This window comes from Schistocerca serialis, chromosome 8, assembly GCF_023864345.2.
Source record: "Schistocerca serialis cubense isolate TAMUIC-IGC-003099 chromosome 8, iqSchSeri2.2, whole genome shotgun sequence".
Taxonomy (NCBI): domain Eukaryota; kingdom Metazoa; phylum Arthropoda; class Insecta; order Orthoptera; family Acrididae; genus Schistocerca; species Schistocerca serialis.
In genome coordinates this window covers 442,424,289-442,440,622 of record NC_064645.1, presented here as the reverse complement: position 1 = coordinate 442,440,622, position 16,334 = coordinate 442,424,289, and the positions used below count along the sequence as shown (strand labels likewise).

At 40.9% G+C, this 16,334-nt stretch overlaps 1 protein-coding gene across 1 annotated transcript in view; it reads right to left on the bottom strand.

The window, feature by feature from the left end:
- Positions 1 to 16,334, bottom strand: part of LOC126416794 (endonuclease G, mitochondrial) — a 48,836-nt gene that overhangs the window by 30,721 nt on the left and 1,781 nt on the right. The gene's annotated exons all lie outside the window — the stretch shown is intronic.

Genomic DNA, 16,334 nt, shown 5'->3' with positions numbered 1-16,334 from the left:
AATTACGTCACAGCTTGTACAGCTGCCAACACATTTTTCCCCTCTGTTCGGCATTCCATTTTCATCTCTGAGGGAGAGGAATGGGCTGTTCTAAGGCATGCTGTATACCCTCTTCAGCCACTGGGTTCTAAAGAGAATTATTAGGTTGTTTATTTATTTATTATTTCTTTCAAAAGGGGAGGGGTTTGTTGCGCATGCCACGTGTTCTCCACACATCCATCCGCTTTCCTCTCTTAGATGGGACTGCCAAAACTTCCATTTCACCCAACTACAGCACACTCAAAACGATGAAACTGAAGTGTACACTGGTGGTGTTGTGTTTACAGACATATGCGAAACTACTTGTTTGCAACTTGTTGCATGGGACAAGTGCCACAAGCCAGTGTCATGTAAACTGGGCTTTAATCCATTCTCTGAAAGCCACAAGCTGGTGTTACCTATTTTCCTAATGACAACATCATTTATATTACAGTACACACCTTTCACCAATAAAACTTGTGTCATTTACAAAAAGAAAAATATTTGAGCTATCTGTCATATTTAGCAGTAGACACAGAGACATACTGCAAAAAGCAAGGGATGGAGAAATGCACCTATATTTTCCATGGGCCATTAGATTCAAATCTCTCCTGTTTATTGACACTAAACGCCAAACATCAGCCTCCTACATTCTACATATTTTCCATAATCCCGTAACATTCAACCTTACATGAAGTATTACATGGTGTAGATAATTTAATGTTTTCACTGTCCTCAGGCTATCATGTTGTTGTTGTGGTCGTCAGTCCTGAGGCTGGTTTGAAGCAGCTCTCCATACTACTCTATCCTGTGCAAGCTTCTTCATCTCCCAGTACCTACTGTAACCTACATCCTTCTGAATCTGCTTGGCGTATTCATCTCTTGGTCTCCCTCTATGATTTTAACCCTCCACACTACCCTCCAATGCTAAATTGGTGATCTCTTGATGCCTCAGAACATGTCCTACCAATTGATCCCTTCTTCTAGTCACGTTGTGCCACAAACTTCTCTTCTCCCCAATCCTATTCAATACCTACTCATTAGTTATGTGATCTACCCATCTAATCTTAAGCATTCTTCTGTAGCACCACATTTCGAAGCTTCTATTCTCTTCTTGCCCAAACTATTTATCGTCCATGTTTCACTTCCATACGTGGCTGCACTCCATACAAATACTTTCAGAAATGACTTCCAGACACTTAAATCTATACTCGATGTTAACAAATTTCTCTTCTTCAGAAACGCTTTCCTTGCCATTGCCAGTCTACATTTTATATCCTCTCTACTTCGTCCATCATCAGTTATTTGCTCCCCAAATAGCACAACTCCTTTACTACTTTAAGTGTCTTGTTTCCTAATCTAATACCCTCAGCATCTCCTGACTTCATTTGACTACATCCCATTATCCTCATTTTGCTTTTGTTGATGTTCGTCTTATATCCCCCTTTCAAGACACTATCCATTCCATTCAACTGCTCTTCCAAGTCCTTTGCTGTCTCTGACAAAATTACAATGTCATTGGCGAACCTCAAGGTTTCTATTTCTTCTCCACAAATTTTAATACCCACTCTGAATTTTTCTTTTGTTTCCTTCACTGCTTGCTCAATATACAGATTGAATAACATCGGGGAGAGGCTACAACCCTGTCTCACTCCCTTCCCAACCAATGCTTCCCTTTCATGCCCCTCAACTCTCGTAACTGCCATCTGGTTTCTGTACAAATTGTAAACAGCCTTTCGCTCCCTGTATTTTACCCCTGCCACCTTCAGAATCTGAAAGAGAGTATTCCAGTCAACATTGTCAAAAGCTTTCTCTAAGTCTACAAATGCTAGAAACGTAGGTTTGCCTTTCCTCAATGTAGCTTCCAAGATAAGTCGTAGGGTCAGTATTGCCTCACGTGTTCCAGTATTTCTACGGAATCCAAACTGATCTTCCCCGATGTCAGCTTCTACTAGTTTTTCCATTCGTCTGTAAAGAATTCGCGATAGTATTTTGCAGCTGTGACTTATTAAACTGATAGTTCGGTAATTTTCACATCTGTCAACACCTGCTTTCTTTGGGATTAGAATTATTATATTCTTCTTGAAGTCTGAGGGTATTTCGCCTGTCTCATACATCTTGCTCACCAAATGGTAGAGTTTTGTCAGGACTTGCTCTCCCAAGGCTGTCAGTAGTTCTAATGGGATGTTATCTACTCCCGGGGCCTTGTTTCGACTCAGGTCTTCCAGCGCTCTGTCAAACTCTTCACGCAGTGTCGTATCTCCCATTTCATCTTCATCTCCCATCTTCCACTTCCATAATATTGTCCTCAAATACATCACCCTTGTATAGACCCTCTATATACTCTTTCCACCTTACTGCTTTCCCTTCTTTGCTTAGAACAGGGTTTCCATCTGAGCTCTTGATATTCATACAAGTGGTTCTCTTTTCTCCAAAGATCTCTTTCATTTTCCTGTAGGCAGTATCTATCTTACCCCTAGTGAGATAAGCCTCTACATCCTTACATTTGTCCTCTAGCCATCCCTGCTTAGCCATTTTGCACTTCCTGTCGATCTCATTTTTGAGACGTTTGTATTCCTTTTTGCCTGCTTCATTTATTGCATTTTTATATTTTCTCCTTTCATCAATTAAATTCAAGGATTTCTACTAGCCCTCGTCTTTTTACCTACTTTATCCTCTGCTGCCTTCACTACTTCACCCCTCAAAGCTACCCATCCTTCTTCTACTGTATTTCTTTCCACCATTCCTGCCAACTGTTCCTTTATGCTCTCCCTGAAACTCTGTACAACCTCCGACTTAGTCAGTTTATCCAGGTCCCATCTCCTATAAATTCCCACCTTTTTGCAGTTTCTTCAGTTTTAATCTACAGTTCATAGCCAATAGATTGTGGTCAGCGTCCACATCTGCCCCTGGAAATGTCTTACAATTTAAAACCTGGTTCCTAAATCTCTGTCTTGTGGGTGCCCATAGTGGTGCCCTTGATTTCTTTGTAGAAATGCCTTCCAAGGAGGAATAATGGTGAGTTCATATTAGCAACTAGAAAGTAGGTTGTAGGTTTTGAATCTGTTGGGTGTTAGGAAAGGTAGAGTTCAATAGTGGTTGAAGGTTGTTGTAGAGTTGGTGGTTAGTTGTAGCCCAAGGCAGAAGTAGGAAGTGAATAGGATGTATAGTTTTTGAGGGTGGCATTGTGCATGTTGCTCTAGTTCCTGGAGAGAAAGAGTTTCAGTGTGTGATATGGGATCCAGGAATTTGGGATTGCATAACAAGGGACTTTTGTGAGTGGAGAGGAGGTATTGCAAGGAGGTTTGAGTATGACTGATACGTTTTTGTAGGACTATGTGGGTAAGGGTTAAGGATTGGCAGAATCTGCAACAGATGGAGGTCATTGTGGAAGGAAGGGTGACAGCCAGAGCTGGGTAATCTGATAGTAACGCCATCTGGAGGGAATCCATGAGCCAAGCAACAATGCAGGAACTGTATGGGGTGCTGGGTTCTGGCTAGGGATAAGGAAACTTTTTTGTACTGACACAGATGGAAGCAACAAGGATCCATGGTGTAGTAATGCGTCTTGTACCCAGTGTCCCTCCTTTTTTTCTCTTCTTACCTGGATTCCTCTTGTTATCTTACAAATCACAGTGTATACTCCATTTATGAGCCACACTGCATCAACGGACTTGGCTGCTCGCAACAGACAGCTACATTGCTGGTGCAGCATCTCATGTCCCACATTACTCCTGCCAATATCATTAATCCTGTACCTTCAAACTGATCACTCTTCCTGCATCACTCTCATGTATTTTTGTGTCTTATTTCCAGTACTTTCCAATGCTACATGAACTTGCATCTCATCCTACCAACCCCTCCACAGCCCCATTCCTTCTCTTCTCTATTCCAGTTCGCACATGGTGGCTTCACCTAATCTAGTCACTTCTGCCATCCATCTTTTTCACACTCTTCCACTCATAGACGTGCAACCCACATTACAATCTTTTTATTTATTTATTTATTTGATCTCATTGTGCCTTCAAGCCAATTTCAGTTGGTTTTTTGCCTTTCACTATCACCCTGATCTCTCAGATTTCATCCATTTCATGATTTTTCCCAAGTGTTTGGGTGTGTTTTACAAATTTTTGGAATGTGGTTCTATGTTAGTTACCTATTTTTATGCATTTGTATCCACCACCATGGTGCTCCTTCCATATGCATCAGTACAGAACAGTTTCCTTATCTCTAGCCAGAACCATGTCCCCCTCAAATCTTGACCCACCTCCATTCCTCAAATCCCTCAACATGCAGACTAACCTCTCATCCACAGAAAGAACCGCAATCTACCATTAAAAACTGATCCCAACCTTATAATTCTGCCTGCTGACAGAGGCTCTACCACTGTTGCTTTGAACTGTAAGGACTACCCGACAGAAGGACTCTGCCAGCTGCTGGATTCATCCACTTACAAATCCTGCCATAGTGATCCCATTCCAGAAATCTATCAGTTTGTCCAGTCTCTCCTCAAATTCTTAGGCCCATTCCAGAACCTATTCCATGAGTCCATCTTTCTCCTCCCCCATACCATCCTGTGCACCCTTACCTTCTACATGCTTCCTAAAGTCCATAAACCCAACCACTCAGGATGCCCCATTGTGGCTGGTTACTATGCCCCCAATGAGAAAATCTTTGCTCTTGTAGACCAACATCTTCAATCTATTATCTGCAACTTACTTTCTTTTGTAAAAGATACTAACCATTTCCTCCACTAACTTTCAACAGTACCTGTTCCTTCACCATATGGTGCCCTGCTCATCGCTATTGATACCACCTCCCTTTACATTAATATCCCTAATGTCCACAGCCTTACTGCTATTGAACACTACCTTTCCCAACACTCAATAGATTCCAAACCTACAACTGCCTTCCTAGTCACCATGACCAATTATATCCTTACCCAAAATTATTTCTCCTTGGAAGGCATTACCTACTAACAAATCCAAGGTACTGCAATGGGCACCCACATGGCACTATTCTATGCCGTCCTGTTCATAGGTCATCTAGAGGAATCCTTCCTATACACCCAGAATCCCAAACACTTCATCTTGTTCAGATTCACTGATGACATGTTTGTGATCTGGATTGAGGGTGAGTACACCCTATCCATGTTCCCCCAGTAAATCAACACCTTCTCCCCCATTGCTTCACCTGGTCCTACTCAATGTGACAAGCCACCTTCCTCAATGTTGACTTCCACCTCAAAGATGGCTACGTTAATACCTCCAATCCATATCAGTCATACCAACTACCAGCAATACCTCCACTTAGACAGTTGCCACCCATTCCACACCAAAAAGTCTCTTCCATACAGCCTAGCCACCCATTGGCAGTAACAAGCAGTCCCTCTCAAAATACACCAAGAGTCTCACTGAGACCTTCACAGACTGTAATTATTCTTCCAGCCTTTTGCAGAAACAGATCTTGTCTTATTACTCCAGTCACCCACCACCTCCCAAAGTCCCACTGTCTGGTCACAGAGGAGCATTCCCCTTGTGCCTCAGACTGGAGCAACTGAATCACATTCTTCCCCAGGGGTATGACTATCTCTCATCATGCCCTGAAATGAGGAATGACCTATCTTCAATCCTCCCCACCACACATGCAGTAGTATTTTGCAGCCTGCCAAACCTACACAATATTTTTGTCCATCCCTAGACAACCCTAGCTCCCAACCCCTTGCTATCCCTGTAATAGACCTAGATGTGAGATCTGGCCCATACATCCTCCCACCAATACCTACTGCAGTCCAGTCACAAGCATCACTTGTCCCATCAAAGGCAGGCCACCTGTGAAACCAGTCATGTGATCTTCAAGCTAAGATGCAAACATTGTGCTGTATTCCATGTGCACATGATAACCAACAAACTAAGTGTCTGCATAAATGGCCACTGACAAACTGTGGCCAAGTAACAGCTGGACAACTTCATTGCTGAGCATCCTTCCCACCAACACCAGCTATTCTGAAATGGACAGGTGGGAACTCTCCCTGTAATATATCCTACATCCCCATAACACTCCTCGCCTCATCCTTTGTTAGTCATTATTCTAACCCATCTACCCCCTTCCCTGTTCCCATTTCAGCACTACACAGCCCTCTATTCCACTAACAGACCCACAGTCTATTTACTTCTATCCTTTTCCACCCCCCACACCATCCCCGCACTCTGTCTAACCTACTGACAGCAGCTAGCTGCCCTAACCTCTCTCCACCTCATCCCTGTATGCTCCAAGAATCAGCATTTTACCATCCCCAACCCCTACATTGCTATCCCTTCCCCTCCCCACCCCAGCCTCCTCCTTACCCCCACCACCCAGTTGCCTCTCTCATTATGCACTGCTGCTTTCAGTGTGGCCTTAGCAGCCAGATTCAGTAGTCTGTGTGTGTGTGTGTGTGTGTGTGTGTGTGTGTGTGTGTATCTGAAACCTGTCAGTATCTCCCGGCTTCTTCCATGTATACAACCTTCTTTCATGATTCTTAAGCCAAGTGTTAGGTATGATTAAGTTGTGCTCTGTGCAAAATTCTACCAGGCAGCTTCCTCTTTCATTTCTTACCCCCAATCCATATTCACCTACTATGTTTCCTTCTCTCCCTTTTCCTACTACCGAATTCCACTCACGCATGACTTAAATTGTCGTCTCCCTTCACTATCTGAATAATTACTTTTATTTCATCATACATTTCTTCAATTTCTTCGTCATCTGCAGAGCTAGCTGGCATATAAATTTGTACTACTGTAGTAGGTGTGGGCTTTGTGTCTATCTTGGCCACAATAATGCGTTCACTATGCTGTTTGTAGTAGCTTACCCGCAATCCTATTTTTTTATTCATTATTAAACCTACTCCTGCATTACCCCTATTTGACTTTGTATCTATAACCCTGTATTCGCCTGACCAAAAATCTTGTTCCTCCTGCCACCGAACTTCACTAATTCCCACTATATCTAACTTTAACCTATTCATTTCCCTTTTTAAATTTTTTAACCTACCTGCCCAATTAAGGGATCTGACATTCCACACTCCGATCTTTAGAATGCCAGTTTTCTTTCTCCTGATAACGACGTCCTCTTGAGTAGTCCCCGCTCTGAGATCCGAATGGGGGACTATTTTACCTCTGGAATATTTTACCCAAAAGGACGCCATCATCATTAACCATACAGTAGAGCTGCATGCCCTCGGGAAAAATTACGGCTGTAGTTTCCCCTTGCTTTCAACCATTCGCAGTATCAGCACAGCAAGGCCGTTTTGGTTAGTGTTACAAGGCCAGATCAGTCAATCATCCAGACTGTTGCCCCTGCAACTACTGAAAAGGCTGCTGCCCCTCTTCAGGAACCACACGTTTGTCTGGCCTCTCAACAGATACCCCTCCGTTGTGGTTGCACCTACGGTACGGCTATCTGTATTGCTGAGGCACGCAAGCCTCCCCACCAACGGCAAGGTCCATGGTTCAGCCTATCATATAGCCTGATAATGTTTCACACGCAAAAGAATAAATTGCATTTTCAGTGGATACCCCTTTCTTGAAGGCAAACCATGAGTCTGGCAGCAAATTATAACACCCCACTCAGATTTAGCGGTAAAATGGCCCAGTGGATAGCCCATCATAAACTGAACACACATCAAGCATCGAAACAGGAAGAAAGTGTAATGAACTATGAAAAAAGAAGCAAAATAGGAACATTGAACAGTCCAAGCTCAAGATGTGCAACCCTGAGCGAATTCCAAGAACTATGACATTGTGGTTGTGCTGTCACAGTACTAGACTGTAAACTGGGAGATCTGTGTTCAAATCTCCCTTGTATCCCATTTGTATTGCCCTTGCTCCCACAAAATTATTATCTTTCCATCTCGCCACAGACGTACCAAGTTACTGGTTATATAAGTCATGTCACAAGAACACATTATCTTCACAAGTAAATGTGATGACTAGTGAAAGCAAGCCAGGTACCTCATCAACCTCTCACAGAAAAGAAAACAACAAATAAACAGTAGTGAACTATGTTACAACAAAGGAATTCAAGAGTCAAAACTTCCAAAACAGAACACAAGAGTCAAATGTGGTACTTGTGTACAATAAATAGGAAGTATGTATGTTCAGAGGTCTTTTCGTTAGCTCTTGCTGTTGCAAACTGATGTTATACCATGGCACAGGCACAAATTTGGCTACAGCGAACACAAGTCAACGGTTGGACAGACAGTTCATAATTTTGTGAAAAAAAAAAAAAAAAAAATATGGAGTACAAGGGAGATTTGAACATGGATCTCCCCCTTCACAGTCCAATATTGTGACCACATAACCATGACACCCTAGCTATACAAATTTATTCACTGTAGCACATCTTGAGCTTGGACCGTTCACAGTTCCTGTTTTGCTTCTTTTTCCACAGTTTAGTACATCTTCTTACTGTTTTCATCTTGATCTGTGTTCAATTTTGGTTGGGCTATCCACTATTCTATCTTATCCCTAAATCTGAGGGGGATGCAATAGGGAGTTCCCCTTGTGAGAAGGTCCACAACTCTCCTATGCATTGCTTTCTTACAAAACTTTTGAAAATGTTGGTCGCAAAGAAATTGGTCAGTAACTATCTAAAATCTCTCCCTTTTCATAAAACTGGTTTCATTAAAGAGTACTTCAATTTGTCCAAAAACTCACACCACCTTCAAGGTTCACTGCACAGGTGACTGAATACAAAAATAATTTATGTGATTTTTCTAAACCTACTTGAAAAGTCACCATATGCATGGGAGTCTTCATTCTTTAGTGATTTAATAATAGATTCAGTTTCATCTTAGCTTTTTTTCACATAGCTGCATGTAATATTGTTGTCTCAAAACACAAGCTTTTACATATTAAGCTGTACCAATAAAATGTTGATCCAACTTGCCAACTACTCAGAAAAAGTGATTGCGAAATATTCAACACAGCTCTGGTGGATAAGTAAATAGCTTCATTCTTTCACAAGAGAAGCTGAAGTAGTTCAGCATCCTCATTTTGCCCTAATACTTCTTTCACAATTAATCACACAGTTTAATTTTGTTCTGAGAGCTTTCTATTCCCTTCAGTGTATCATTCCTGAGCGTTTTCCAGAAACATCTGTAGCAATTCTCCTACTGGACTCTGACAGCCCTTCAGGTCGTGATACTGCTCCTGATTCCTCCTCAACAGATTTTTTTTTTAAAAAAAAATTAATCAGTGGGCTTATTTTCAAGTTATTTGTCCACTGCCCTGTGATACACTCTGCCAGCCAAAATGCAGCATCAATGTGAATGCTGTTTTCAAACATGGGAAGAGTGGGTTGATGTTTGAAAGCAGCTGGAAATTTCCCTGACTACTGTCTAATGATTGGCACCTGGTGTAAATCAGTGCATTAGAAGAACTGTTGGAAGGCTTCCTGTACATGGTGGACAGGGACCAGCGAGGACTCCGCTTGTTGTACCAATCCCTCTAACCAACAAGTCTGAAACAAACTGAGACAATTCAACCTATATCACCTCTTTTGTGGAAAACTGTTCTGTATGGTGCCAGGAGGAGGCAAATGCAAAAGAGTAAGGGTCTATTAACCATCGGCTGTTCAAACATACAGTGAATTATGGTAACCCTTAGGGAAATGGCAACAAGGGGCAGGAAGGAACACCAGGTGCATCCAGCGTGTGTACCTGGGTGCCTCATTCAACATGTTGAAGAGGCCATTCCAGCAGCCACTGAGGAAACAGAGTGCAACTACCTGCAGACTGTGCGCACGTTGGAACAAATGATGCCTGTTGTCTGGGCTCCAAGGTTTGGGTCATTCCAGTCACTTGCAGAGGAGGTTGAGAAGAAAGGTCTTGCGCATGAAGTTTCAATGAAGCTCACGATTTGCAGTATTGTCCCCAGAACTGATCGTGGCCCTTTAGTTCCGAGTCAAGTGGAAGGACTGAATCAGAGACTTAGAAGTTTCTGTGACTTTCTGGACTTGCTCCATACGGTTGAGAACTCTAGGAGCCTCCTAAATGGGTCAGGTGTGCACTACACATCAAAGACTGCTACTCAGGTAGCCGACGTGTTGGCTGCACACAACGGTTTTTAGATTAGCAACTCTCCATTCAATCCAGATAATGATAGCTGTGACCCAGAGGTATCAGTGTGAGATCAAAAGAAATGCCCCCCACAGTGGGAGTATTAAAACCCTAATGGTGACTGCCAAAGCACTTGCAACAAAGTGCCAACAGTGTGCAGTGCTCATGAAAAGCAATGAAGCTCACATAATACTAGATAAAGAAATTTGCTTGAAACCTGAAAGTTAGAGCAGTGAGACTTCTGGAGAAAATTTAATTGTACATTGAAAGAACAGGCAAATGGGGAATGGAGGTGGTGTATTTGTTGCAGCAGACAGGAAACCCAAATCCACCAAGATCGAAATTGAAGGTCCATGAGAGATTGTTTGGGCAAGACTTAATATCAGGGATAGGCATAAAATAATTGGATCCTTCTATTGCCCACCACAGTCATCTCCTCATGTAGTAACAAAAAAATTTGGAAAACACCTCTCTCCACATGTATGTAAGTTCCCAAATCATACTGTAATCATTGATGGAGACATTCATCCGACAATTAATTGGTAAAATTATAGTTTTGTTGGCAGTGGGATTGATAAGACATCCTGTGAAACAGTAGTAAATGCCTTCTCTGAAAACTACCTAGAACAGATAGATATGAACATTCCTCATCATGGAAACTTACTGGATCTAATGGTAACAAACAGACATGACCTCGTTAAGAATGTGCACATTGAAAGTGGTCTCTATAACCATGAACCAGTTGTGGCAACAAAAAAGAGAGAGAGAGAGAGAGAGAGAGAGAGAGAGAGAGAGAGAGAGAGAGAGATATGTTCAGTGAACTAGATAAAAAAAAAACTGTAGTGTCATAACTCAGTATGGAACATGAAACTTTCAGCAAAGGACAGGAGCATGTAGAGGAACTACGGCACAAGTTTAAAAGAATAGTTGACCATTCACTGGATGGATATGTATCCAGCAGAACAGTTCATAATGGGAGGGAACCTCCATGTTATACAGTCATTGTGAAGAAACTTCTAAAGAAATGAAGATTACTCCATAATAGGCATTAAAGCATAAGGCTATAGACAGAGAGATGCTGAATGAAACACATTTGGCTGTCAAGAGAGCAATTTGTGATGCCTTCAGTGACTACAGCAGCAGAATATTGTCAAATGATCTTTCACAAATCCCAAGGAATTTCTGCTCCTGTGTACAGGCTGTTAGTGGCACCTAAGTTAGTGTCCAGTCCCTAGCAAATGGGACAGGAACTGGAATTGAGTGTAGCAAAGCAAAAGCTGAAATGCTTAACTCTATTTTCAAATTTTCCTTTACAAAGTAAAATCCAGAACAATTGCCACAATTTAACCCTTGTACCACTGAAAAGACGAATGAAACAACAGCTGAAGTCATTAAAATTGAACAAAGCTCCAGGGCCCAATGTAATCCCTGTCAGATTCTATACTGAATTTGCAGCTGCATTAGCCCTTCTTCTAACTGTAATCTATTGTAAATACCTCTAATGAAAACCATGCCCAGTTCTTGGAAAAAAGGCGGAGATCACACCGACCTGTGAAAAGGGTAATAGAAGCCATCTACAAAACTATCGTAAAATATCCCTGACATCAGTTTGTTGCAGAATCTTAGAACATTTTCTGAGCGCAAATGTAATGAGGTATCTTGAACAGAATGATCTCCTCAATGCCACCCAGCGTGCATTTTGAAAACATTAATCATGTGAAACCTAATTCGCACCTTTCTCACATAACAAACTGAAAGCTTCGGGTCAAGGCAATTGGGTGGACGAAGTATTTCTCGATTTCTGAAAATAATTTGACTCAGTACCCCACCTATGCTATTTGTCAAAAGTATGGCCATATGGGGTGTCAAGCAAAATTTGTGACCGGATTAAGGACTTTGTGGTATAGAAGACACAGCATTTTACCTTAGATGGAGAGTCGTCGTCAGATGTAGAAGTAACTTCGGGTAGGCCCCAGGGATGTGCATTGGGACCCTTGTTGTCCCTAGTGTATTTTAATTACCTTGCACACAATAGTAATAGTTACACCAGGCTTTTTGCACATTTTGCAGTTATCTATAATGAAGTACTGTATGAAAGTAGCTGCATAAATATTCAGTCAGATCTCAATAAGATTCCAACACGGTGTAGATATTGGCAACTTGCTTTAAACATTCAAAAATGTAAAACATTGTACTTCATTTAAAAAAACCATAGTATCATATGACTATAAAATCCGATGAGTCACTGTTGAAATCGGCCAACTCATACAAATACTTAGGTGTAACATTTTGTGAGGATATGGAACAGAATGATCACACAGGTTCAGTCATGGATAAAGAAGTAAGTGACTTTGGTGTACAGGTAGAATACTGGAGATGTGCACTCAATCTACAAAGGAGATTGCTTACAAATTGCTTGTGCAACTGGTTCTAGAATACTGCTCCAGTTGTGGGACACATACGAGATGGGACGAACAGAGGATACTGAACGATAAAAAAAAAAAAAAAAAAAAAATGGGGGGCAGCACGGATGGTCACAGGTCTGTTTAATCCGTGGGAGTGTGTCACAGAGATTCTGAAGGAACTGAACTGGATGAGTCTTGAAGATGGATGTAAACCATCCCAAGAAAGACTATTAACAAAAGTTTCAAGAACCAGCTTTAAATGGTGGCTCTACGAACATACTACAACCCTTACATATCGCTCACTGAAGGATCACGAGGATAACGTAAGAATGATTACTGCATGCACAGAAGCATTCCATCAGTCATTCTTCCTGCGCTCCTCACGTGAATGGAACAGAAAGAAACTTTAATAACTTGTACAGTGGGACTTGCCCTGCCACACACCTCACAATGTAATGCCTTTATTATCCAAATCAATTGTTTATTAGTACTGCATATTAATGTAGGGAAGGACAAGATCAGCTGGATGTGTCCGAGGGTTACGCACAATGTTTAGGCAAGCGATCCAGTCAGGACCATCACGCATGACATATTATGCTGTTACGTGTATTCACTGTCTGAGTCCACCCAAATTTAAATTTGGTCGGTCTTGTGCCACTATTTTTAGATGACACTCACAATTTCCTTCAATATTCTTGTTTTTCAAAACCTGCACTGTCATTACGTGATGCACATTCTCTCAGCATTTTCCAGTTCTTGTGACTGTGATGCACACGAAATCTGAATAAACAAGACTTGTTGAAATTAAAACTTTCATCCCGGTTTATTCCATTTTCCAACATCTTTATGTCAACAGACTTCTTAATTATACTGTCCCAGGAACCCTTGGCATCTGCATCACAATACTGATCTCATCATCATTCATTTTATGATTATATATGAGACAGAGTTCTGTGACAGCTGATTTTGCTTTACTTGGGTATGTTACATATGTTCGGAGCAACTTTGAATGTTCTCATAGTCAGCACCATGTGAGCTGTGCTATAAGGGTAGGCAACTTTAAAGCAAGGTTTGTACTGTTTCTTGTATGTTTCATAATTATTCTTATAACCCCCTCCCCCCCAAAAAAAGACTGTTTTGGTTTGGTGTACATTTTCCCAGCATATGATGTAGTGTCACAGTCGTGAATGTATGTGAAAGTATACAGCTGTTTCAGCACCAATGTTCTTGAGGAGATTCCTTACTACACAGCTCAGCTTTGCAAGTTTTGAGTTTGGGGATGATGTGAGATCTTCACAACAGATTTTCTTGAATCTGAATCCCAAAAAATTTAGTTTCGTTAACAGCACAACCCTTCTGTTACCTGTATTTTTGATTTCTTGTGTAGGTTACAGATTCCTAGGATAAATTACTAATTTGTTTCTGGAATACTACTATGACACTTTTATAATATCTTTTGAAGTCTAATTTCTTTGTTTTTCACTTCAGTCTATACACCACCACCATAAAGAAACTCAGACTGCAACTTCGTTGCTATGACAATTGGGGGACCACCTCAACAAATGCGCAACAATTTTGAACTGCAATGTTATGGGGTAACTCAACTTTAAGAAATGTAGTGTTTATTGCTAAAAAATGTGCTGTAAGAATAATGTGTGATGCTCACCCATCATCATCTTGTAGGGATCTGTTAACAGAGTTTCGCATTCTGACTTCTGCCTCACCCTATATTTATTCTCTCATGAAGGTCCTTGTAAACAGTCCACTGCAGTTCAAATGTAACAATGATATACATAATTACAAATACCAAAAGAAAAAAAATGACTTCCATTACTCCACATTAAGGGTGTCTTTAGCATAAAAATCGGTTCACAATGCTACCATCAAAATTTTAACCTATTGCCCAATAATGTAAAATGTCTGGCAGACAACAAAGTTAAATTTGGAAACAAACAGAAAAAGTTTCTCCTTGATAACTCCTTGTATTCCATAGAAAAATTTCTAATTTTGTAATGCATAAAAGATGATGGTTAGGAATTACTAACTGGCAACAGAAAAAAAAGAAAAAAGTTAGATTATTATCAGATGTAGCCATATTTACACATAAAGAATGTGTAACGTGAAAATAAAAGGGCTCATTCCACATTTTTGGCTACGATTAATCACACAAATGATTCACGGAAACTAACTGAAACAGTTAAGTGTTTGGGCCAGAAGTGGACCAAATTATTTTATTTAACATAGAATACGAAGCTACTGCCATTGGCTCATTTGTTGTTCATACTTTGAATTTTCATGGTTAAATTAAAATAAAATGTGCAAATAAAAAACAACAGGGAACAAAATAATGGCATTAACACCACTAACACAATGGGCAACAGGATAACAGCACCAGAAAAATATGGAAAGCTGTAGAAAGTATGTTACATACGACATTACTAGCACTAAATAACAGTTTTAGAATTGTGTACTTTAAGCATAATATGTTTTTAAAAACTGAAGCTATCACGTGAAGTGTATGTATTGATGGTAAAAATTGGGGGGTTTGACAGAAGTGTCCAATCCCACGCGTAGGCTTCGACCCATGACGTAAGGGTGTTGTCGTGTGTGACGTTATGAAGGCGCGGACTTTGGTTTGTGAGTGTGGCGTGTTTGTAGATGTCGTCATGTTGTGGTTTGTTGTGCTCTCTGGTGGTATGTTCAGGGTTTTCGCTTGTGTGGTGTAATGGGCTCAGTTTGCTTTTGCTCATTATCCAGAATTGTTAGAGTGTCGGCTGTGTTTGTAGTGGAATTCGTTTCAGTGAGTTAACGATTTTGTGTGAAGGTTAATTTAGTGTTGTTCGCTGTACGTCGTGTGGTAATTTTAGTAAAATTAATCGGTTGTAGTTTTTGTTCAGGAATGGATATGACGGATAAAATTAACAGTGCGCTGGTCAAGGGAAGTGTTCGATCCAAATGTGTGGCTGTGTGTGTTGCTATTGGTATCGGGAGATGTTTTTGAGCTATATAGGCTAAGGGAAGTGTTTGCTCCTAATTTATGGGATCGGGTGCTGCTGTTGAGCTATATAGGTGAAGGGAGGTGTCTGATTCCAGATGATAATTGTGTTTAGTGGTATTTGGGGAGTTATGTGATGTCGGTTTTTTTCGTGGTTTTGTATGGGGGTGGGTGTCTAAATTTGTTTGTATTTAGTTTGCCCCCCCCCCCCCCCCCACCCAAAACACCTCATTTCCCGCACTTGTCCCGTTAGTGTCATTAGGCTTTTTGTGGAAAGTGTGTGTGTGTTTGTTTTTCGATGTATTTTCGTCCTCATTATGTGTACGTAGCGACCTTATATGCGCCATATTGGAATCGTGGTGTACGGTTGTTTCTGCCATATTAGTGACGTCATGGGTCAAAGCAGACGGGCGGGATCGGACGCTTCCGTATTTCCAAATTGGGTTTTGCACGAGTTGGAATTTCTCTCCAATGTTGAGATGAATAAATAAAGAGTATAGGCCATAGAGATGCTTCTTCCATTAATTATTTTAACCCATGTTTTACAATTGGTGATGTTATTTGATCAATTTTGTACAACTGACACGCATACACAATTGCTCCTTCTTGAAAACTACTATTTATTACGGATACTTACTGAAATGTAGACTGGCAAAGGCAAGGAAAGCGTTTCTGGAGAAATTTGTTAACATTAAGTATAGATTCTTTTAAGTGTCAGGAAGTAGTTTCTGAAAGTATTTGTATGGAGTGTAGCCATGTATGGAAGTGAAATATGGACGATAAATAGTTTGGACAAGAGAATAGAAGCTTTCGAAAT